This window comes from Hyaena hyaena, unplaced genomic scaffold (assembly GCF_003009895.1).
Source record: "Hyaena hyaena isolate Hyena2069 unplaced genomic scaffold, ASM300989v1 scaffold_711, whole genome shotgun sequence".
Classification (NCBI taxonomy): Eukaryota; Metazoa; Chordata; class Mammalia; order Carnivora; family Hyaenidae; genus Hyaena; species Hyaena hyaena.
In genome coordinates, this window is record NW_024081344.1 from 31,531 (window position 1) to 58,269 (window position 26,739).

General features: G+C 36.5%; 1 non-coding gene and 1 pseudogene across 1 annotated transcript; both read right to left on the bottom strand.

The window, feature by feature from the left end:
* The window catches only part of LOC120220596, a 110,723-nt pseudogene that overhangs the window by 20,982 nt on the left and 63,002 nt on the right, over positions 1–26,739 (bottom strand).
* LOC120220598 lies at positions 20,547–20,653 on the bottom strand. The gene has a single exon (XR_005525634.1). It is a non-coding gene; the product is annotated as a U6 spliceosomal RNA (small nuclear RNA).

Sequence of the window (26,739 nt, forward strand, 5' to 3'; positions counted from 1 at the left end):
CACCTAAAAATGAATAATCTAATTAAAAATGAGCAGAACCCATGAATAGACACTTTTCCAAATGACACTCAGATGGCCAAAGACACATGAAAAGATGCTCAACATCATTCATCATCAGGGAAATATGAATCTAAACTACAATGAGATATCACCTCATACCCATCAGAATGGCTAACATCAAGAACATAAGAAACCACAGGTGTTGGTGAGGATGTGGAGAAAGAGGAACCCTCCTGCACTATTGGTGGGAATGCAAACTGGTGCAGCCACTATGGAAAACAGTATGGAGATTCCTCAAAAAGTTAAAAATAGAATTACCCTATGATCCAGCAATTACACTGCTAGATTTTTACCCAAAGAATACAAAAATACTAACAGAAAAGAATACATGCACCCCAGTGTTTACAGCAGTATTATCTACAATAGCCAAACTATGAAACAGTCCACATGTCCATCAACTGATGAATTGATAAAGAAGAGGTGGTTTATATATACAATGGAATATTATTCAGCCCTTAAAAAGAATTAAATCTTGCCATTTACAATGACAAGGTTGGAACTAGGGAGTACTGGGTTATAAAATAAGTAAAAAAGACAAATAACATATAATCTCACTCATATGTGGTATTTAAGAAACAAAGCAAACTAGCATAGGGAGGAAAAAAAGAGAGAGAGAGAGAGAGAGAGAAACACACCAAGAAACAGACTCTTAACTATAGAGAGCAAACTGGTGGTTACCAGTAGGGGGTAGCAGATAGGGATTAAGGAGTACACTTGTTGTTATAAGCGCTGGGTGTTGCATGGAAGTGTTGAATCACCATATTGTATATCTGAAACTAATATTACACTGTATGTTAATTAATTAGAATTTAAAAACTTAAGAAAAACATTAAAAATAAGTTAAATAAGAATGAGTTCTTTTCATATAGCTATGTCAAACATCCTTAGCTCTTTGAGAAACAAAATTTGTAAAATTCCAACTCATTGGATTTGAATCAAGAAGATAAATACATAAAATTATGATTACTGATCAGAATTATTTCCAGAGATTTTTTAAATATTCATTTATTTTTTAGAGGAAGAGAGAGATAGAGTGAGGGGCAGAAAGAGAAAGAGTGAGAGAAAAATCCCAAGCAGGCTTTATACTGTCAGCACAGAACCCAACACAGGACTCATTCTTACTAGCTGTGAGATCATGATTTGAGCAGGAATCAAGAACTTGGCACTTAACTGACTGAGCTACTGAGGGGCTCCTAAATAGAATTGTACTTAACTATTTTTCTTCTGGACATTGCTGTCTCATTGAAGTATGTATTTAGCTATTGTATATGGGTCTATGAGTTGGTGATTGCCAAGGGCAATGCCTATTCAGTAAAGACTAAAAGTAAAATCTGATGATTTCTCAACTTTGTTAAGTGTACAGATTGTGTGTTATCTACAGAAATGACTGGGATGTTATGTCAGTGAAAAAAGAGATGAAAAGACTTTTAAGTCTATAACGGGAGAACAGTAAATTGGAAAGTTCCAGAATGATGTTGTTTACTGATCAGTGGCTGGGAAAGGACAATTAGGGGAAGCCATCGTTTTCATCAAAACCGACTACAAAAACCTTACTTAAGCTCCTGCTTATGACACTTGCCTCATATCTATATTTGATCAGGTTTGGTTATAAAAATTCTCAATTCTGGGGCGCCTGGGTGGCTCAGTCGGTTAAGCGTCCGACTTCAGCTCAGGTCATGATCTCACGGTTTGTGTGTTCGAGCCCCACACCGGGCTCTGTGCTGACAGCTAGCTCAGAGCCTGGAGCCTGTTTTGGATTCTGTGTCTCCCTCTCTCTCTGACCCTCCCCTGCTCATGCTGTCTCTATCTCTCTCTCAAAAATAAATAAAATGTTTAAAAAAAATAAATAAAAAAAATAAAAATTCTCAATTCAACACTGACAGTTCTGCAAAGGCAATGATGGCTTACAATGTGCATGCATTATCTGGCTATATTATTCAGTAAATCCATCATTAAACAGAATGAGTAGAGGTACAACTGAGAGAAAAGAGGAGAACAGAATCACCGCATTGCACCCTGGTAAATCAACATAATCAAGGGTCAGAAACTGCCTTGAAGTGAAAGAGTGGGTGGAGGAAAGCTCTTCATTGTTGATGTACAGGGCTGAGCCTGTGGCTACTCAATAATGCTTCCCTATTTCTGCAGCCGCCACCTCTTGTGATTTCCCCATTGTCATCTAAGCCATTCTCTATTCACATTTCAGGTTGCATAATGACATTTGTCAACTATGTTGTTATGAAGAGGGAACTACTGTTATTTTGCACCTGTAGCTGTCTTTTGTTTCCCATCATTGAATATAAATTGAATCAGCAGATATGTTTTGAAGCTGTATACTGGATGTATTGCAAATTCACACTGTGCTGCAGTATTTGGAGCCCCACAAATGTATGATCAGTTTTCACTCTCTAAGTTTGAATTTTCCTGTCCTTCTGGTTGCATCTCCTGTATGTAGCCTCCCTAAGGCCCTAACTCACAATTGGTATTCCTGTCTTATTAGTTAAAAAAACAAACTAATGGTACCATTCTTTGGACACATCTTATAGTGTTTTATTTATTATCATGTTATGGAAATTACTGCATTTTTCTGGGTAAATATGGACTATAAATCTCAAGTAAATTCCATGTAAGCCTTAGGAATTTCATGAAATCAAAAGGCAAAGTCTTAAAACCAATGAAAGATTTTAGACTTTCACAGCCTCAATTTTATTTTGTGTTTAAAAAATGTGTGTGGTAGAATGTCTTTGTGATCCTACATAAAGGTGAAGAGACGGAGGCCCAAATATACAATGTGCAATAACTCAGAAATTCTGAATCTAAACTTTTACTGTCTTCTGTAACATGTTTTATACTTTTACTTTTATTTCTGTGTCAAGAGCAAAGATTAACTCATAAAGATGCCCACTGAATGTGTGTGATTGAATTGCAAAATATGTATGTGCATTAAACTCTATAGTTAACTAATAAGTTGTACTTATTGGGAATACAAAGATGAAACAAACCATTCCTGTTTCTTATGCCATTATCATGTTTGTAGTCTGATGTAATAATGCAAATAGATAAACTTTAATATTAAACTTTAAGAGTAATTCATGGGCATAAAGAATGATGTGTGGATTACAGATAAGGGGAGCAACTGCCCCACCATCTCAGGAGAATAAGGCAAGGCTTTCTCAAGGACTTTGCAATTTTCTGGGATTTGTAGGATTGGTAGGAACTTAGCAGGTGAAGAAAGATAGCTGAACATTTGTTGCAAAGAGAACAGTATGTAGAAAATACAGAGTGGTGAACAACTCACTGAGTATTGTGAGCCTTACTGTGCCTTTAGCTGAGTGGCCTTGTGGGGAAGTACTTTATTAGAGGAGACTGGAGAGTTGGAGAGGAACAAAAGGAATGAAATTATGCCTCAAGTCTAGACCCTATGGTAGGTGCTTTACAGATTTTTAAAAATTAAACTAATCCCCCAGAGCCACAATATGTGGCATATCTCACATCAGGAGGTGGCAGACAAGATCTGTTTCTGTGATTTAGATTTCACAGGAAGTTTCAATATTGTCTTAAGATATTTTACCCACATTTATAGATTCTTTGCCAATCTCAATAAAAACTCAGCAAACTTAAAAAGTAGAAATTTAAGCTGATTATAAAGTTTATATGGAAATAGGAAATCTAAGCTAGCCAAAATCTGAACAAGAAGAAAAATTCAGTTGGGCAAATTGGGGAAGAAAACAGAGGTGACATGAAACAAGTAGGGAAGAGTTATAAGAGGTTGAGAAAAAAAATGAAATGGGGAATGAATATGGCTCTTTTTAGAAGTAGGAACACAAAAAGAAAACAAAACAAAAATACTAGTTTGGCTAGTATAATAAACATGGACAAGGTATTGAATGCGTAGGCTAGGTTGTGAGGTAGGAAAGAGCTGTAGGAAGGGATCGGGCTTGAACCTTGATGCCCATGTTGGAAATTACACTTATATCCAAGGGAGTGGGGACACTTGCTCATGAGGTACAAACAACAATTTTCCTTTTCTCTGAGGCACCTCAGAGTTGAAAGCTCAAAAGTGGCCTGTGGTTCTGACAAATTTTTTTCAGCAAACATATAACTTTCACCCATCTCAATGAAAAATTCAAAGAAGTCCCTTGCAAAAGCAGAATGTACAATAGATTGAATCATAGTCTGTCTGGAAAGAAAGCCAGGCAAGTTCTTAAAAATCTCTTTATATTTCCTAGAGGAGAGGAAAGTGTACACCATTTCCCTTCAATGCTCCTGGTCACTTTATTATTATGCTTGGCTGAAAAAATTCTACTGAGATTTGTGGAAGCCGATTTTCACAATATCCAATATTTCAGGTTCCACTTAAAAATACCAGTGAGTCACTCGAATCTTGCTATTTCTGAAAACCTGGAATGACAAATTCACAAAGGGCTTTATATGTGCGAACCACAGCAGCTTTCCTTTACAGGTAAGACTAAATAGGAATCTTGCTATCTGTATCTGAAGAACTTTCCTCTGAAAAATCTTTGTAAAAAACTGATAATCTGGGGGGGAGGGTGAGAGTAGCACAATTGCTAGGGTAAACATGGAAATGACAGATTTTGCCTCCAAACTGTCTGTCTATATGCCTTTTAAAGTATTTACAATTGCAATTCCCATGTTCTTCACCTGATGGGAAGCTGAGTGCACTGTCTGCCTGTTTCCCTGAATCAACTGTTTTGTCAATAGCGGGAACGCAGTGTAGGTATGGATCATCTGAAATAATTGATCTGAGGTGCTATTATTTTTCAAGTTCACATTATGAAGGCTGAGTTGCTCCTTGCCAAGGATTGTCATTCCTCAATTTTTAAGGTTCAATATCATTTTATTTCAGTTTAGATGGGGGAGAGAATATAGGTTATGCTAGAGACTGCAACGTTAACAGTATATTATCAATAACACTGAATTTTTGTTATATGCATGAACTGTTGCTTTGAATTATATGCCTCTGTTATTACATTTGGTCCTAAGAAACAGGCAATTATTACCATTTCCATTTTAACACTGAGGCAAATAAGATACAGAGAGTAAATCACTGAAGTGATGAAGCTAGTAAATGGCATAAAATTTGAGCTTAAGTCCTACTCAAAATCCTCATACTGGTTTCAGTTCAAAGATCACAGCTCAGCATGTCTACAAGTACTCTCTCACAGTATGAGACCCTCCACCGTGGAAGGATGAGTGAAGGCTTGCTTTTATTTCTGTGGCTTTTGTTCCTGGTTACTGTGATATATTTATAACATTACCATCTTTTCCTTTTAAAGGCATGGGGATTAGAGAGTGTGGAGTCAAACAAATGAGGGAGAGAGCCTTTTATAGATGTTACTTTGTGTAAATTATTTAACTTCTCCAAACAAGATCCCTGCTGTATAAAATGATAAAAAGTATTTGTTCCCTAAGATGTGTGTGCACTGCCTACTTGAGTGAACACCTGCAGAGTGCTTAGTGAAAAGCCCTGCAAAAGGTAGCCATATAAATTGTCATTGTTATTTTCATTATTATCCTCAGTAACATTGTTGTTACTAACACAAGATTCTTGGACTGCCTGTCATAAATTGCATATGGAATCCTAAGGACAGTTAGCTGTAGATGCTGTCTTATTTAGAAAGTTTACTAGAGTCTTCCAATATTTGTTTAACACTCCCAGTTAATAGGCCATCACACCAAATTGTGTGATAGCATTTCGTATACTCCCCCAAATAGCAAGTGGGTTATTTGCTATGACAAAGGGTTTCTTTCTGATTATAAAATATCTGTATGTGAAAACTTACCAACCACTAGAAATGATTATAGATTTAGTTGTGATTTTCACTGAGCCATGCTGATTGAAAAGTAGAAGATTACAATAGGAACACTCACAGGAAAACCACTATGTACAGTGCCCATATCTGTTGTACATGCTGATGTTAAGGGAGACACTCATATTACTACTCTAGAGAGTAGCATATTATACTTTCTTTCAAACCCAGAAACTCTAATCTCTCCTCCACCTTCACAGTACTTTAGATGTTTAGCACATGCTTTATGAACAAACACTGTTTTCTTTACTACCTTTTTAGATCAGTGGTTCCAAAGTGTATTCATTTTAGTGGCCTTTGGATAACTTTCTAGCATAATACCAGGTTGCCCCAATATCTCTTCCTACTCTGAATCACAGAATAGTGGTTTAAATATGTAGTTCTTTAAAAGATAACTTTGGTCAGCAACTCTGGATTTAACGAAGTTATTGCAGTTGTTTCTACATCACGGGGGAGCATTTTGAAGATCCATTGATTCTGGTGGTGTAATATGGGAATAAACAGGTCTCTGGTGTTAGGAAGATCTGAGTTCAAATTTTGGTTCAGCAAAATTTAAGCTTTATGACCTTGACCTTACTATATCTCATTTTTTATGTGTAAAATTAGCATAATAATGTTACATACCCTATAAAGCCTACCACTAAAACATTTGGATCAAAGAAGACATGTTTCCCCAGCCATTACTAAAGTCTAAATAGATGAGACACCTGACTTACTTAAGCTAAAAAACACTTAAAATATGCAAGAAAATATAAGCTTAGATTGATTTGGATTTGGACCTTCTAGATGATGGAGAAGGCACATTGACACTGCTTGTGGCACACTGGTTCAAGACTGGTAGCAGGGATGTCCCTTGTGCTGCAGAGCTGATGCTGGGTACCACCCAGCATCATTCCCAACCACTCTGTCCCTCGGACCACTCTGTCCCTCGGCAAGAGTAGAACACGAGGGTCTCGCACTGAGTAATCCCCGACTTCCTAACATAGGAGGCAATCAGGCTATAGTGGATACAACATGCATATTTATTTTATTTTAATTTTTTAACGTTTATTCATTTTTGAGAGACAGAGAAAGACACTGTGGGCAGGAGAGGGGCAGAGAGAGAGGGAGACACAGAATCTGAAGCAGGCTCCAGGCTCTGAATTGTCATCACAGAGCCTGAAGCAGGGCTCGAACTCACGAACCATGAGATCATGACCTAAGCCAAAGTCAGACACTTAATGACTGAGCCACTCAGCCACCCCTGTAAAATGTATATTTAAATGGTGGAAAGAAGGGAAAGGGACACCAATGACTACTAGCATTTATTAGTTAGAAGTAGAAGATTATTCTAGGATCGCCATGAAGGAGATAAGTGTTTGATGCTCCTAAATTCTTCAGGGTTAATTACTGTTGCAAGCTTTTCTTTGATATTTTCTTACCTATGAAAATTAGCCATCTGATGACAACTTTTATTTTCTTTTTTTCTTAGATGCTTGCATTTATTTGGGTTGATTTGAAAGTTCTTTGGGATTCTGGATATTTGTCTGATCTAGTACTGCTGGACAGAGAAGAGGAACCTGAAGCACCACTAGGTCTAATACAATCTGAACCTTAGAGTACTCATGAGCTGAGGGTCTCATGGTGTTGAAAATTTCCAGCAGAGGCAAGGAATCTTCTGAGAGACATCTCTGGATTCTTATGCCCAAATTATATAAGGCAGGTCCTAATGGAGAAGGGACAGTCCTAGAGTTAGAAATGGCTATAAAATAGTTAATTGAGTTTTTCTCTTTCTTATGAAAACCATATTTAGACTCTCCATTTTGGAGTAGAATGAGGATATCCAAATACCCTTCTAGTCCTCTTCAGTCTTTGTCAGCTTTGTCTTCCAATGGATTTATAGAGCCACAAGGGTTAATACACACAGAATATGATGCTTAATCTGAGGCATTTTCTCAATGTCTCTCTCTCTCTCTCTCTCTGTCTCTCTCTGTCTCTCTCTGTCTCCCTCCCTCCCTCCTCCCTCCTTCCTTCCCTTCCTCTCTCCTCTTTCTCTCTCTCTCTCTCTCTCAATTTTGGCAGATAGTGCTATTTTGTAACCTCTTCTTTTTCAGCAGAGACCAACTCCCTTATAAAAGCTCTAACTGCCAGATTGTTGCTTTCCCAGTCTCTTTTGAAGTTGTCAGTATAAACATACAACCTAATACAAGCCAGTGAGACCTGATAGGAAGACCACAGGGGACTTCGGAAAAAGTTAGTGCAAAGATATATTCTCCTTCCTGTATTTCAACTTACTTTTTAAAAAATACATGGTAGATGGGGTGGTGAAGACCTTGTAAGAGCTGAAGGGACCAAATAGGCCTATTTGTTAGACACTGAATGGAAAAAATGAAAGCATCGAGTGTTTGGATGATATAACCGACCTGCCATTTAACCAACCCTGGAACTGATTACCCCTTGTTATATGAGAAAATTCATGCACAGATATTAAGCTGCTTTATTTGTATTTGTTTCTAATTAAAGATAAGCGGGTCTAGATACAACACCAAAGTCCCATATAATCTTTGCACAGTGTTTTCACCCCCTTGTCTGACTTCCTTAATTTTATTTCATGATAAAACTTTCTGTGCAAGATTAGAGAGGCTTGAGACAAAGATGCAGACTTCTTAATCTGTGGGATAGGAAAGGATTGTAAATGTAAAACTAAAAATAAAAAAAATCAAGAACAAATATATTTCTTAAATTGTGAAACAAAAATCCAGGTTGTGGTTGATCTGTCTATAATGGTGTAAAATAGCAATAAAATATAAATATGAATTGAGACGGACAAAAAAGTGAAGGAAAGAATGACAATCTTGGCCACTGTGAAAGGAGGGAGAGGAAATGCCAGTGTCCCAGAGTTACTTAACAGCAACAAAGAAAGCATGCCCCATGTCTGTATGGCATTTCAGGACCAAAGCTGGCAACACTCATGCTCTGTTTCCACTTGACATTTCAATCAAACTTGCCACTGACCCTGTGATATTGGACTGTTTCCAGATAGGACTCAGTAATTTAGGTGTGGCTAAGCTTTGGAAAACATAATCACCACACAAGGGTCTAGAAAACATCATGAGAGTGACATGAAACACATGCATTTAAGTTGTGCACATAATTTCGTTGTATGCACCTTTTTTGCTCATCTCTTGATGATAATAGTTCTCAAATTTCAGTCTGTAATATGGCAAATCCTTCCTCTTTGAAAGAGACCTAATCATAATGCTGACACTATGCTTTGATTCTTTAGTAAAACACCAATGATTGCACAGTAACTTCATTCAAATAATTTTATGTACAGCCCCAGTTGCTATTGAAGAAACATAAATCTGTATGCAAAAGTGTTATGTCAGTTATGTTTTGTTAATATTAGCAAACTATGACTTCATGGAAGAACGTATTTTCCCAGGATTTACTTCTCTGCTCCATGATGCTGATATATCCGCTTTATGATGCTTCTAGTACCCATGGCTTCTACTTGAGATATCATTTTTAGACCTACAAACAACTTTTAGTAAATAAATTTTTTTTTCTGAAAAAGATTAATGACAGCAAGCATTGGAATGTAATCATGGAGATGTTTTCCATTTCACTAAATTCTATTAACTGGACTGTGATTTTCAGTGGCAACTCTTATTGCCTAATCACCTCCTTTAGCATATCAGGTATAAAGTAAAATAAGCCTCTTGTTCACAAGATTACTTCCCACTTAATTTATGAAAACAGATTGATGTGTTTAGACTTCAAGAATATCAATGTTTTGGGGTGTCTGAGTGGTTCAGTTCGTTAAGCATCCGACTTCGGCTCAGGTCATGATTTCACTGCTGGTGGGTTGGATCCCCGTGTAGGGCTCTGTGCTTACAGCTCAGAGCCTAGAGCTTGCTTTGGATTCTGTGTCTCCCATTCTCTCTTCCCGTCCCCCACTCACACTCTATCTCTCTCTCAAAAATTAATAATGTTTTTTAAAAATATCGATGTTTCAGGGGCACCTGGATGGCTTAGTAGGTTGAGTATTTGATTCTTGATTTTGGCTCAGGTCATGGTATCGCAGTTGTGAAGTCAAGCCCTGCATCGGTCTCTATACTGTGCATGGAGCCTACTTGGGATTCTCTCTCTGTCCCTCCATCGTGTGTGCATGTGTGTGCTTTCTCTCTTTCAAAATAAATAAAAAACATTAAAGAAATAAAAATAAAATTGGCATTGATGTTTTAAAAAAAAGAATATCAATGTTTTAAAGTCATAAATATGAATTGTGCTTTTTGAAATAAGGCATGAAACTCAATTTCATATTTATTTCCATTATTTTTATTATAGGACTTAATTCTTTTTGAAATTGAGACATTTTACTCTTTTGTTAATAACATGGGGACATGAAATCTAGAGGCTGAAAATATTCATATTTTTTCATATTTCCTCCCAGGAAGAATATAATAAAATAATTATGGATTTAAATATATTATAGGAAAGTTGGATTTTAATGAAAGATATTTCATATAGTCATCAATGATTGCATAATCAATGCTTTGGGTTAGTAAAGTGTCTTTTTTCCCCCACAAACATGATGCAAAGCACTTGATTTAAGAAATTACTATTAGACATTTACTGTGGTTTAAGGAAATCCCTCACTCTTTCCAAAGACCAACACTAAAACTGAGTTAAAAAAATTTGTCACAATAAGAAGAAAAGCACCTGGTTATTCATGTTTTGTATGTGACATGTATCAAAAGTAATCACAAAACTATAAGTAATCTATACTACCCCATTTTAGACTTGTAGAATAAAAGGTCAAAAAGCTGAGTAACTTACTTACCATCAAACTCTCATAGAAATGGAACCAAGACTGAAACACGTCTTTCACATTTCATACTCATGCTCTCAATCACTACATGCTGCTCAAAGCCTACTCACATTACACACATGTTCACACAGCACATGCTCACACACATACACACATGCACACATACAGTCACTCACACACATGCATACCACTCACACACACTTGTGCACACACATCATCATCACATATATTCAGAAACACTATAAGAGGTATACTTTAGCAGCATTCACAGTAAAGATAATGGGGCTAGAACATAGAAATTGATTTCTAGTAAGGATATTAGTGAGAATAGGCCTTTAAATTTTAATATTCTTATATGCTCAAATCCTGGAATGTGTCATTTGACTCTTATAGAGGACTATATTGACTTACATTGTGAGAGTTGTAAATTTTTTTAAATGTTTTATTTATTTCTGAGAGAGAGAGAGAGAGACAGAGTGAGCAGGGGAGGATCAGAGAGAGAGGGTGAGACAGAATCTGAAACAGCCTCCAGATTCTGAGCTAGCTGCCAGCACAGAGCCCGAAGCGGGGCTCGAATCCATGAACCGCGAGATCATGACCTGAGCCCAAGTTAGAGGCTTAACCGACTGTGCCTCCCAGGTGCCCTGAGAGTTGTAAATTTTAAGGCAGAATACGGTGTTAGATAAATATTTAGTAACTGGATGGAAATGTATTCAGAAACAGACTTTGTAAATCTAATAAAGAACAGCCCAGAATATTGATTCTATTATTTGATTAAATAATTGTCATTTAGTTAATAACTGTAAGCAATATGTTATACCTATACTGTGTAGTATCATGGGTCAGAATTTAAGATTTTAAATAAATGTGAATAATATATTAAATACATTTTGCCAAAGGAATAATCTAAAACAAGGCACACGTTTTTAACCTTAAAGGATTCATTAAGGTACCATCCACATGAGTTGGGAATAGGAAAATTTGTCTTTAGTTTGGAAAGGACAATTGTAAAAGTAAGTTGTGAAACTGAACATAATTATAGAATTAAATAGAACCTATAATCTCTCCTCATAGGCAGTAGGTGTTTAGTATACTATTGGTGAAACTGTGAATGAATAAGACGATAAATTATGCTACTGTTCTTTGGCAAATGGAATATTTACTAAGATTAAAAGTTCATTGTGCATGGGCAAAATATTTCCTGAGATTTTATTTTTATTTTTTAACATTATTTTTTAAAATTTATTTTTGAGAGAGAGAATAAGCAGGGAAAGGGCAGAAGAGAGAGGGGGACAGAGGATCTGAGGCAGGCTCCTTGTTGACTGCAGCAAGCCAGAGGCAGAGCTTGAACCCACAAACAGCGAGATCATACCCTGAGCCAAAGTTAGACTTTCAACTGAGATTATGCTCTGAGCCTTGAACTCTCAGTTGACAGAGCCACTCAGGCTGCCCTCATGAGATTTTATTTTAAAACCCACTTTCTAGGAATGTTTTGTTTTGAAAGCATATGAATAAAATCAGCAAATCTTACATTTTAGTTATTAGTTAATACTAATTTTTAACAAACTACCAAAATTATCTTAAAAGAATGTTCCACTTTTGATGTTTTGAGCAAAAATAATCACAAAGCCTCAAGTTTCACTATTGCCTATTTTCTCATAGAGGGTTTATTTGAGAATAGTGTAAGTTTTCCCTCTCCTTAACTTCCCCTTAGAATTATATTTACAAATAATATTGTTGAGAAAAAAAGATCTTTCCAACTTATATCTCAGATGACAGAGATTTCTAAGTATTTAAAACACTCCATGTGGAAAAAAATCTTAAATTGAATTTTACTAAGACACTGGTTTCATTAACACTGATGAAAAATAAAGTAAAAGGGGAGTTTGCCTTAGAGAGATTCAGAATCAATCTTATTTTAATGGCAACTGCTCAGTGGCTTGTAGAAAATAAATTTATCTTATTTTGGAACAACAGTAAGTACATAATAGAAAATAAAGTTAAGCTCTATTCTAAAATAAGACAGCAATGCTGCCTAGCTGGCAAAATAACAGAAGTAAACATTCAGCTCAGATCTGTTGTATTATTAATCTACTTCCTTTTTACAAAACTGTCGATATCTGTGGCAGAAGGCGGGGGTGTCATAGGCTGACTTCTGTAGTCAGCAGCCTGGTTGAAGAATGAAATTACCTCGCCTCAGAATATGATTTGTTTGCTTATGTTGCTTGGAGTGGAAATAAGTTTTATTTCTCATTTAAGCTTTAATATTTTTATATGGAATATATAAAAATGTTTTAGAAATTCAATATCTTTCCCTATTTGTTTATAATTCTCAAATAATCGCAATTTTTCCCCCTAGGTAAGTCAACATAAGTTGCAGAAACTCTAATCTATTTAATTTGCATAATTGTTAAAGGCGAAGTTTTATTGAGTTTTAGTGACATCCCAGGCATCTCATGCAGAATAGCAATTGGAGATGCAAAGAAAACCTGTCCATGAGGGGAGTCTTTGAAAAAAGAAATGTGTTTAGCAAAAGACAAATAGCAGTTACAGGAGGTGGGCCCTAAGAGCCTGGTTAAGGAAGAGCCCTTCACCTTTGTTATGGAGAAGTGAGGCTGGTACCTTGAGATGGAGCCTGCGTTCTTACTGTCTCCAGTGAGGGATGCTGACTGTAATTCTTATTTCATTAGAGCAACTCTCCTGCTGCTTGCTCCTGCATGCTTGCTTTTTAGAATTGCTCTTAGGACTTTATTCTGGTGGAGCACCTGGGTAGCTCAGTTGGTTTAAGCATCCAACTTTGACTCAGGTCATGATCTCCCAGTCTGAGTTCAAGCCGTGTGGGTCTCTGTGCTGACAGCTCAGAGCCTGAGCCTGTTTTGGAATCTGTGTCTCCCTCTCTCTCTCTGACCAGCCCCCTGCCGCCATCCACCACTTGTGGTCTGTCTCTCTTGTTCTCAAAAATAAATAAAACATTTTTAAAATTTAGAACTTTATTTTGGCATCTAGTATTCCCTCCAAGTAATCAATGTTCACTCCTGAGGCTCTGGGTTTTTCTCTCTGCAGTATACTCATATGCTGGTTTATTTTACAATCCAAATGAGATTAACATATTTCTGTGGCTTTTGAATGTGATTGAGAAGGAAAATATCTTAGAAGGATAATCACCCTTGAAGGACCAACTAAACTTTATAACATGAAAGTTATTCATGGATGTATATCCATATGTAAGATTTCAGCCACTCTCAAAAACAAGTAAGAAGACATTAAAAAATTGGGGACACATAAAATGAACCACATGGACGAAAAATGCCAGCAAATGTTTAATATTAACACTAAACTTAATATTAAGGTGTATAATATTAGATGACTCAATACAACAATCGAAATCTTTCCTACTGACTATGGACCCAGCCCAACTACTTTCCTAACTAAAAGACAAGCAATGCATGGAAGGGACTGGTTTGTGTAATCAGATTTCTGTCCCCAAAGCTTTACCTTTTCTTTGGGAAATCTTTGTGATTTTTTAAGTTGTACCCTGTGAAGATGGTCCTACATTTACCAGCCTTTAAGGATTAGAGGTAGATTATACTGAGGGACATGGCAGGATTGTTATACTTTATCTTTTATCTAAGGGAATGATAGTCAATCCATAAGAAAATATGGAGAGCAAGGGAAATACCTTATCAGTGATTGGGGGAAATGAAAGGAATTTTTTTAATAAAATAAATTACTTTTCAAAACTCTAAAATGAACATACTCATACACACACTTTTTAAATTTTTTTAATTTAATTTTAGCAGGCAGGGGACAATTACATTGACTTCAGAAATTTTGTCTACTTTAGGCTTGGGTTGATGCACATTGATGCCTTGGGACACAGTTTTTCTCTATTTCCTTATGACCATCCTTCCAAGAAAAATTGAGAGATTTTTATTAAACTCAATTTCTCCGAAAAAGAAATGGTATTTACTTGTCAAAGCATCTTCCCTCTTTCACTATGGTATCTCCCATGTGAAAGAATTAAAAAATCCTGAGTTCCACCAAAGTCTCTTTTACTCTCAAGCTGGTTGTTGTAATGATTCCATGTTCAAACTCACATTTCCTTGTGAGATTTATTGTTTGCAACTTTATGGTGTATTCATGTATCTGGTAGACTCTCTTCTTTCTGCTTTATCTCTAGTTTATCTCTTTATCTCCAGTGTGTGTTCATAAGTGCTGTTATGCATGTCGATATTCATTGGGACACACAGGCACAAACAGACTGTTTTTGTGAACCATGATTAATCAAAGACCTAAACTGTGCAAGGATGGAATTTTGTTTCTGCTCATTAGATTGTCTTCTTGAGAATGATCTGTCTCAACACTGAAGCTGCAGGGTGTTTGTAGTTATCAGCCGTGCTTCTCGCTGCGGTGAATGCATGGGTTCAGCCCTTGACTTGGCTGGAATGTACCCCTGCTGTCCTTCCTACTTTTAAATTCTGTTTTCTGTACTCTTTCACTACATGCCTCTACCCCATTCTGGCTTCCCTTTCCATGTTCTCTGCTGGTGTTCTGGGTTTTGATGAAAAATGGATTTCTATTGTTGCCATTCTTCTATCTTAAATTTAAGTATTAATAAGGATATGATGGTATTGAGAAAATAGCAAAGGTGTGTATTATTTATTTATTTATTTTTCCAACTTACTTGACCCTTTGGTGTTTTAGACTGTTCTTATGTACAAGACACAAAAGGGAAATAGTTCTGCTATTTTAATACAAAATTGAAATCTGTAGAAGACAATGCAATCTCCATGAAAGGTCATGGGACAACTTTGTGAAAATTTTAATAGCTAAAGACTATTAGTAAAATTAGCGTTTTGAAAGGAAGGTGTTGCTGTTGATGGTGGTGATGGTAGTAGTAGCAGTAGAGAAGAATAATAGTAGTAATAGCAGCAGCAGCAGCAGCAATAGTACTAGTGTTAATGGACAGAGGCAGAAGATAGGAGCTGGGGCAGGAAGCAATTATACCTGCTGATTGTATTAAAGACAATTCAGTAAATTGAGGCTTATGCCCATCAGCTGGTTCCTTTTGCCCATCCACAGTCTCTCTCATGATCATACTTCCTCTCAACATCCTGTCTCCAGCCACACTTCCAAGGCATCCCCTTTTTCCAAGGCTTCATCTACCAGAAGACAGTGTTTTAAGGTGCACTGTATGTGACTCTGCATTGGAGTTAACTTATAAACCATAGGCAGTCAGGTGTGTTTGCAACAGAAAATGTAGAATCTGGGAATTCTTGCAATTACCTGAGATGGAAGAAGCCTATAAGGGAAGCAGATGGAGATGGTAAGAAGGCAAAGGATTTGGTATTAGAATAACAAATATTCAAATTCTGACTCCACCACTTCCTACCTATGAGATTTAAATATTTACTTAACTTCTATAAGCCTCAGTTTTCCACCTCTAAAGTGGGGAATATAATGCCTCTGTGTAACTTTCTTTGTGAGGATTAATTGATGCATTAATAGTACACGGTATAACTATTTCTCTCTAGCTTTCCATCCATCTATCCATCTATCTAATGATTGATCTATCTATGTGTCCATCTATTTAATCACCTGTCTCTAGACAATGCCCACAGGAAGCTAGTATTCAGGAGCACTGCAAAAATACTTGAACAGAAGGGCAGCTGGAATTTTAATTTCTGTTTACTTGCTTTTCACTTTGCACTGAGGGGAAGAATTACCTGCTTAATGGCTGCATACCAGAGTCTCATCCTTCTTCCTGCTGTGAAAGGTGACACTGATGGTGAAGATTTTCTAAGATTCCTATCACTGTTTTGTTTTTGATTAATTATTCAGTAAACAACATTTTCCTTACTGAATTATGCATCTTATTTCTTCATCTCCTTTTTGCGCATGTAGTTCTTTGTTAGATTTAATTATAATTGCTTTATAATCACTGTGTTATGGAATTAATTGATATCATATCAAGCCACTAACAATATTATTTTGCATAAAACTCATCAAATCTCAGGGATCACACATGGCCCATTGTTGGCCTATGGTTGCCTGTCTCTCTCTTCATTGGCTATTACTTTTTTTTCCCTTTCTAATAGATTTTAAAAGGCATTTAATAGCTTAGAAATCCTTAAATTATTTTCTGCTCACAATAGGATCATCTATCTACACTGTCTTGTGAATCTTACTTTCTTATCTGAAGTCTCTGTCTTTTGAAGGACATTTATTAACTTATTCTTTCTTACTGGCCTAGGCCACTGGTCAGGAACTGACCAGTGGACTGAATGTGGCCAGTGGCCTATTTTTATATAGCCTTTGACCTAAAAAGGATTTTTAAATTTACATTTCTTTACTAGTTGTAAAGAAACAAACAAAAACAAAGATATTTGGCAGAGAGCATATGTGGCCTACAAAGCATAAGTATTTATTACTTGATTCATTATAGAAGAAAGGTTGCCAACCACTAGAGTAAGTTCAACATTAGCCTTTCTATTCATAGGAAACTAGAGAGAAAATGAATTACAGAGGGGTATTTCCATTTTGTGCTGCCCTTCAGGACTGATTTTCATCACAAACTCTTAAATTTTGTTTGTTATTCCATTACAGAGTTTTACTATCTGCACTTCCATGTCTATGGATATTCATGTCTATGAATATTTTATTAAAAATATTTTTGTTTTGAATTGAACTCATGTTCAAGCAGCAGTAAGTAGGAGAAAAGGTATAGGACTGTATTCAAGGAGACTTGATTATTTGCTTCATCTTCATTTGTTGTGTGACTTTGTTTGAAGCCATTGATACCTGTAGTCCTTAGGTTCATCATCTATAAAATGGAGGAACTTGACAGAATGGTGTTGGAAGTCCTTTACAGCTCTAACTTTTTAGAATTAACTCAAATACAATGTGATGATCTTTAAAGTGATAAAACCCTATTGCTGAAAGGGTAAGACCTGAGAATTTGGGGTAACAATAGGGACAGAATGCTCAGAACTTCATTGTTGCACAGTTTTAATTATGGGAACTCTTTTTATTTTAATAGAACTGATACCAGCCTCTTGTAACTTCTGCCTATTGGTCACAATTCTATCCTCTCAAGACCCATCGAATTAGAATAGATCAGCAAACATTAGAAGTCATCCAACATGTTGAAATCTTTCTTTTACATGTGAAAAAGCCTTAATGTCTTAAAATTATTTTTAAACTTTATTGATTTTAGAGAAAGGAAAGTCATGAGCACACATGCAAGAAGGGGAGGTGGGGGAAGACAGACAGAGAGAGAGAGAGCAAGAGAGAGAGAGAGAGAATCCCAAGCAAGCTCTGTGCTTCCAGCATAGAACTTGACTTAGGGCTCTATCCTACCACCCTGGGATCATGATCAAGAGTTATATGCTCGCGAGTACCTGGGTGGCTCAGTAGGTTAAGCGCCGGCTTGGGCTCAGATCATGATCTCACAGTTTGTGAGTTCGAGCCCCGCATGAGGCTCTGTGCTGACAGCTCAGAGCCTGGAGCCTGCTTCAGATTCTGTGTCTCCCTCTGCCTCTGCTCCTCCCCTGCTCACACTCTGTCTCTCTCTCAAAATTAAATAAAGATTAAAAAAAAGAGAGAGTTTTATACTCAAACGACTGAGCCACCCAGGTGTACCAGCCTTAATCCTTGAACCATTCAACAAATGGGTGATCCAGAGATCCAGTCACACTGCTATGAGAGCACTATAATATATCTCAGTCCCCTTGAAAAATATCTCTGATGTCTATATTTCAGATGAGATTATATAGATATGGGATATTTGACAACCATTCAAATATTTGAGAATGGACAGTAGACAAACTGTATGCTTACCTTCTCTAAGAAAATTAAAAAAAAAAAAGTTTGTCTGAAACACTTCCTTCATGCCCTATCATGGTTCTGTTGGAAGAGGCCATCTTGAGGATGTGGGCATTAGTTGACCCACAAATTGGGCCAGGGCAACCAGGGGCTTCTTCCCCTCTCCCCTGTCTTTGGAATGTATTCCCCACCTACAGTTCTCATGCTAGCAGCTGTTTCTAGGATGTGGCCTTGACAGAGTAAGGTGGTGTTAAGACCATCAGTGAATATGTGGCTGAACACACTTAAGGCCTGTATATAAACTTTAAGTTTCTAGCAGAAAGGTGTGGAGATCTACACATCTTGCACCCACAAAGGTGTGGAGATCTACACATCTTGCACCCACCCAAGACAAGCTTCATAGGTAAGTTCCCTTGCTTATTAAACCTACCCCCTACCAATTTGAACTGGCCTGCCCCTTTCTCTGGTGTCTACTTACCTTCCATGCATGGGGCACAGTTTCAATTTCACCTGGGAACTCCCAAGTTTGTGAACCAACCAGGTACCACCAACCAATCCAGTCTTTCTACCAACACCATTGCTTAAGTTACTCAATAAGTCTAGTCATTTTTGTGGCAATTTAGAACCCTGAATCACAGTAAAGGAAATCTTGGGAGTTAATTTTATAAATCCTAGACAGGAAGTCACTTACTTTTTTGTTAAGATTTCCAGTATTCTGAACTCAATGATGTCTCTCAATCTTACATTAGAAAAAAATTGAAGAAACTTTTTAATTATAAAATAAAAAATAAAATAATAGGAAAACAAGATAATGTCACCCCTGCTTTATCATTTCAAATTCTCCAGTTCAGGTATCTAGAAGAAAACTGTTTTTAATGACTGATGTAATTAATTGATGTAATTTTCTTGTCATTCATATATTTATAATACTATGTCTATGTATTTTTTTTTACAAATAGTTTATTGTCAAGTTGGTTTCCATATAACACCCAGTGCTCATCCCAACAAGTGTCCTCCTCCATGTCCATCTCCCCCCTCCCCCCACACCCAGCAGTCCTCAGTTTGTTCTCAGCATTCAAGAGTCTCTCATGGTTTGCCTCCCTCCCTCTCCCACCATTTCCCCCCTTCTTCTCCCCCTTGGTCCTCCGTTAAATTCCTCCTAATCCTCTTATACGTGCAAACGTATTGTATCTGTCCTTCTCTGTCTGACTTATTTCGCTCAGCATAACACCCTCAAGGTCCATCCATGTTGCTACACATGGCCAAATTTCATTCTTTCTCATTGCCATGTATATTCCATCATATAGATAAACCACATCTTCTTGATCCATTCATCAGTTGATGGACACTTAGGCTCTTTCCGTGTTTTGGCTATTGTGGAGAGTGAACATTGGGGTACATGTGCTCCTATGCATCAGCATTCCTATATCCCTTAGGTAAATTCCTAGCAGTGCTATTGCTGGGTCATAGGGGAGTTCTATTGTTAGTTTCCTGAGGAACCTCCACACTGTTTTCCAGAGAGGCTGCCCCAGTTTATATTCCCACCAACAGTGTAGGAGGGTGCCCATTTCTCCACATCCTCGCCAGCATCTAGAGTTCTCTGATTTGCTCATTTTAGCCACTCTGACTGGCATGAGGTGATATCTCAGTGTGGTTTTGATTTGTATTTTCCTAAGGTGGAGGGATGCTGAGCATCGTTTCATGTGTCAGTTGGCCATCTGGATGTCCTCTTTGGAGAAGTGTCTGTTCATATCTTCTGCCTATTTCTTTACTGGGTTGTTTGTTTTTCGGGTGTGGAGTTTGGTGGGTTCCTTATAGATTTTGAATATTAACCCTTTATCTGATATATGTCATTTGCAACTATCTTTTCCCATTCCATTGGTTGCCTATTAGTTTTATGGATTGTTTCCTTTGCCGTGCAGAGGATTTTAATCTTGATTAAGTCCCAATAGTTTATTTTTGCTCTTGATTCCCTTGCTTTTGGGGATGTGACAAGTAAGAAGTTGCTGTGGTGGAGGTCAAAAAATATGGAACGCTTCACGAATTTGCGTGTCATCCTTGCGCAGGGGCCATGCTAATCTTCTCTGTATTGTTCCAATTTTAGTATATGTGCTGCTGAAGCGAGCACTATGTCTATGTATTTTTGCTTTATTATCTAATGCTTTACCTGTTGATATTATGTTATTATAAAGGAAGATGAAGCACTATCACACACTTAACAGCTCATCCCCAATTCCTATTTTTTTCCTATTCTGTCAGTAGATTTAACAAGATTTATTTAAATAATGGCAATATTTACATCAGTATGCCTCTGTCTGTACATATTATTTCCTAAAGAGCCAATACACTAAGCTCATGTTTATTTTCTTGTCACTTTCATAATCGTAACATACCCATTATAAATTATTTCTATGATTACTATATGACTGTTTTTTTTCCAAATGGCTCATACCTTTCTGAAAATCATTAATTTGTTTTTTATTTTCCTTGAATCCTTTCCCTTAGGTTTGCATTGTCCATCCAAATACCAGAATCTCTACTGATTATTTTTATTATTATTTTTTAATGTTTACTCAGTTTTGAGAGACAGAGACAGAGCACCAGTGGGGGAGGAACAGAGAGAGAGAGACAGAATCTGAAGCAGTTTCTAGGCTCTGAGCTGTCAGGACAGAGCTCAACATGGGGCTTGAACTCACCAACTGTGAATCGAAGTAGGACACTTAACTGAGCCACCAAAGCGCTTCTCTATTGATTACTTTTAGACCTGTTACATCTCTCTTCTACAAATATATGCCTTGGTTTGGATTCATTCTGAAAGTTGTACACTCTTTCTTTTTTAATTGTTAATTCATTTCGGTGGCGTTCCTCCTCAGTAGCTTCTTGACAAAGATACAGAGAAGCATAAAACAAAAGCAATAAAAAATAAAAAAAAAAACAGAAAGTGTGATTGTATGTCTTCCTGGTAGTTTCTATCTTCACATTTAATGAGAATTTGGATGAATACATAACTCTAAACTGATATTAGTTTTCCTGCCTAATATTTGAAGTCATGGCTCCATTGTCTTTAGAATACAATTCTAACAGGAAATACTGATGCCCTTTGATTCCGTATTGATCTTGCTATCTCAAAGCCTATAGGATCTTTTATTCATCACTAGCATTCTGAACTTCTACAAATATATGCCTTGGTTTGGATTCATTTTATTCACTTCAGCGAATTTATTTGGCTTTTTTACTCTCAATCTGAATGTCATTCAGCTCTGGAAATTTTGCATGTTTTTGTTGGTTGGTTGGTTGGTTGGTTGGTGGTTGGTTTTTGTTAAGGCCATCATTTTCAATCAGAGGTCCATGGTAATTTTTTTATTTCCCATGAAACTTATTGGAAATGATTTATATTTTTATTCTACCCTACTCTTCCTGGTTTGATGATCTGCAAACATTGCTAGCCCTGATGGCAGTGATTTCTAAACTCAGTCTAATTGTTCTGTCTATCTTATGCTATACACATTCTCTTCTCATATCTTAAGTCCTCTTTCTGTTTTTACTTCGATATATCCAAATCCTTCTAACCCAACAAGGCCCAGCTTCAACCCCATTTCTGCCAAGAAGTCCTTTTACCATCCTAGTCCTTTTTTCTCTCTTCTTCCTGGATCCTGTGCTAAGTTTCTCACACTTGATCATCATTATATACATGGCAGTGAGAAGTAGGCACTGAAAGTCCCTTGTACTTCCTATTTGAGTTTCTCCATAGTCTGCTCTTTCTAAGTACTTTTATTTGAATGCTACAAATTTTGTAATGTGCCATGCCATGTTTTAGTATTTAATCTTGTTTTCTTATTCTAGTCAGCTCAGGGACTACAGGCTCTCAAGTACATACACCATATTATTTTACTTCCTTAATTTTCCTTTCCAAATTTACATTACAAACTCCTTGTTCTGTAGCCCCATAGAACATTTTATGTATTTTGAGAACATTTTACATATTTTTGGAATCCCTGACTTCCCCTTTTGCTGTCATTTCTTTCATCTTCTTGCAAAAGGATTTTAGGTGATTTAAAAAGCACAGAAACTACTGGGGGGTTGTATGATGATAATAATGATAATAAAAATCATGATACTTTAATGTTTTAATTTACTACAAAATATAAAGTTTTTCAGGAGACTTATACTTGAATAGATCCTCAGACATTTCATTAAAGAATGAATAATTTCAACTACTTCAAACTCTTCCAGAGAAAGTATGATATGGATTGCGAAGTACTTGAAATTTTCAGTGGAGGGTAAAGTGAATGAGTTTTAAATACTTTAACAAATTCAAATGAAATAACTAAGGTCTTACCTCCTTGTGGTGGGTAAGTCAATTTATGCTGCAGTAAGAAATGTTGTTTAAACTTTGATGTGATTCCTTCACAGCATACATGCCATAAAATATGCCTATGTACACAGAAAACATTTACTTCACTTATTTTGGGGAAAGGACAAATGAGATTTTGTAAATATCTCTGTTCTTTAATTTAAAAAACATTTTAATTCAACTGCATTTTAAAATCAGCTTATCAAAGTTTACTTTACATACAATAGAATTCAGCAATTTGAAATCCACACTTCAGTGCATTTTGACAAATTAAATTTTGACAAATGCATACAAATTAATTGTGTGACTACTGCCAAAATAAGACAGAGAATATTTCCTTCACTCCAGAATCCATTTCTATTCCTCTCAACTTCTGGAAACTAGTCTACTTTCTGTCACTATGGTTTTATCCTTTCTAGAATTTCATGTAAATGGAATCATATAATTTGTAGTCTTTTATGTTTGGTTTTTCTTATTTAGCATAAAGCTTTTGAGGCCCATTCATGTTATTTCATGTACCAGTAGTTCATTCTTTTTTATTGCTGAATAGTGTTTCATTTTATGGATATATCAGAGGTTGTTGTTTTGTTTTGTTTTTATCCATTCTCAAGTTGAAGAACATTTGGGTTATTTCCAGTGTTATTATTACCATTTTCATACAAGTCTCCATGTGAGCATTGTTTGTTTCATTTTGTTTAGTTTTTCTCATATAGTTATCTGCAAGTGGAATTACTGGTTAATTTTGTAACTTTATTAAAAAATTATAAGACACTGCAAAACCATTTTCCAAAGTGATTATACTATTTTTGCCTTCCCATCACCAATATGTGAGGGTTCCATTTATTCTGCATTTCCTCCAACACTTGACATTGTTAGTCTTTTGAATTTTAGCCATTCTTTCAAGGGCACTGCAATATTTTATTATGGTTTTAACTGTGTTTCCCTAATGACTAATGATATAGTGCCTCTTTTTCTGTGCCTATCTTTCCATTTGCATATTTTCTTTGGTGAAATGTCTATTTAAATATTTTACCCATTTAACCTGAAAAGGATGATAGATCTAAATATAAAAACTAAAGTTATCAAACTCTTAGAAAAAAAAAGAAAATATTTGCCATTTGGATTAGGCCAAGAAATCTTATATAGGACACAGAAGTATGAATCAATAAAAAAAGATAAGACTTCATCAGAATTAAAAACAAAAACAAAAACAAAAAAACTTTTGTCTCTCCAAAGATGCTCTTCAGGAAACAAAAGAGTAAGTCACAGACTAGTAGAAAATATTTGCAAAATATATATGTGATAAAGTATATCCATAATACGTAAAGAACTCATTACTAAGATATAGAACTTGATAAAAATATATGAGTAAGTCAACTTTAAACATACCTTTAAAATTGTTCTTATTAATCAAAGAGGTTTAATTTCTAAAGCAATAATTTATTTCTGAAACGTATTTAGTTTTTTACTTACTTAAGATTTAAAATTTTCAACTTGTATTCTTTTAAGTTCTATTCATTGCACTGAAATTTTACACTAGTTTAGACTAGTGGAGTATGTGATGAAATTCAGTGTTTCCAAAAGCCCTTATAGGTGCATTAACAGAAGAATGCATGAAGGAATGAGGGTTTTTCAAGAACATGGGCTTCATATAGCGCCCTAATCAGGAGCCAGGAGATATTTTTCATCACAAACAAGGAAGTAGGAGATATAAATGCCAACTGCCTAATTTTAGTATTTTCAGCAAATCCTTATTTCCTATAACTTCATTTTGAAGAAATAGGTTGAATGCTATTGAAGCAGAAGAAGAATTATGTGCTGGTTTTAAGAGATACAAATAAACATCAGACTTCTAGATTTCTATGATCCTAAGGACAATTTTTTTTTTTTTTTTGAACTACCATGCTGACCCAAGATGAGACCAACACTCTAGGAAGAATAAATATCTCCTATGACAACCTTTAGATAAAGATCAGACATGCCCGATCCACAGGCCTCTCCAGAAAAACATCTTATATCAGAAAAGACAACAGAAAATGATGTGTAAGAAGGCGAAAAGTGTTAGTTTAAATTAGGAATCTAAACTTTTAGAAGAGTGACTTTTGACTTCAAGCAGCCCTGCCAAAATGCTCCTTCCAATCAATGCAATAATCTCCCTGCAAGTAGATCTAGCTGGTACAAATGTCCTCTTCATGTTACATTTGAGAAATAAATTATGGATATTGTCTTTCCATTTATGGATAGATATAAGCCTTTTAGGTAGGAACATAGGCAGCAACGGGAGGAGGAGGGGCAGGATACAGTGAGAGTGGAGCAAAGATGATACTTGTTTTCTATGCCAAGTGCAATGTATGGACTAAACCTTGAGGCCTGAGAGGTTGTTACTTATAAGAAGATAGATCTGGAAAGGGCAACATCTGAACATGTCAGATGGAATAGAGGAAGGAGTAAGTAGAAGTGAAAACACCAGAAGGAAGACCATTGTGTGAGTCAAAGAGAACATGGGGCCTGATTTCTGGAAGGTGAGTTTAAATTCAGGAGTCACTTTTGTGGTTCAACCAACAGAATTTAATGACAATTTATCATTGGAGTTTAAGGAGGAAAGGGTAAAAGAAAAGATGAGTTTCAGGGCAAATCCCAGAAGTCCGATTATGGAAACTAGGTAGCTGATGATAACATAAATCATGACTGAGAGTTCAGAAAACAGTGTTAACTTGAACAGAAATGAGGGAAGAACTGGTGAAGAGAAGCAGTTGTGAATATTAATATTAGGGTTTTGTTTTGTTTTGATTTACAGGATTGCTATTTTTTTCATAGTTTATTGTCAAGTTGTTTTCAGTATAACACCCAGTGCTCATCCCAACAAGTGCCCTCCTCCATGCCCATTACTCCCCTCCCCTCTCCCCCACCCCCATCAGTCTTCAGTTTGTTCTCAGCATTCAAGAGTCTCTCATGATTTGCCTCCTTCCCTCTCCCCAAGTAAATTTTCCCCTTGGAAACCCATAGTCCTCCATTAAGTTTCTCCTGATCCATCTATAAGTGAAAACATATGGTATCTGTCTTCCTCTGCCTGACTTATTTCGCTCAGAATAACACCCTCAAGTTCTATCCATGTAGCTACAAATGGTCAGATTTCATTCTTTCTCATTGCCATGTAGTATTCCATTGTATAGATAAACCACATCTTCTTGATCCATTCATCTGTTGATGGACACTTAGGCTCTGTCCACGATTTGGCTATTGCTGAGAGTGTTGCTATGAACATTGAGGGACATGTGCCCCTATGCATCAGCACTCCTGTATCCCTTGGGTACATTCCCAGTGCTATTGCTGGGTCCTAGGGGAGGTCTATTGTTAATTTTTTGAGGAACCTCCACACTGTTTTCCAGAGGGGCTGCACCAGTTTACATTCCCACCAACAGTGTGGGAGGGTGTCCGTTTCTCCACATCCTTGCCAGCATGTATTGTCTCCTGATTTGTTCACTTTAGCCACTCTGCCCAGCGTGAGGTGGTATCTCAGTGTGGTTTTGATTTGTATTTCCCTGATGATGATTGATGCTGAGCATCATTTCATGTGTCAGTTGGCCATCTGGATGTCCTCTTTGGAGAAGTGTCTGTCCATGTCTTCTGCCCATTTCTTCACTGGATTATTTATTTTTCGGGTGTGAGTTCCTTAAGATTTTGGATACTAGCCCTTTATCTGATATATGTCATTTGCAACTATCTTTTCCAATTCTATCAGTTGCCTATTAGTTTTATGGATTGTTTCCTTTGCCATGTAGAAGCTTTTTATCTTGATGAAGTTCCAATAGTCCACTCTCACCACTGTTGTTCAACATAGTGCTGGAAGTCCTAGCATC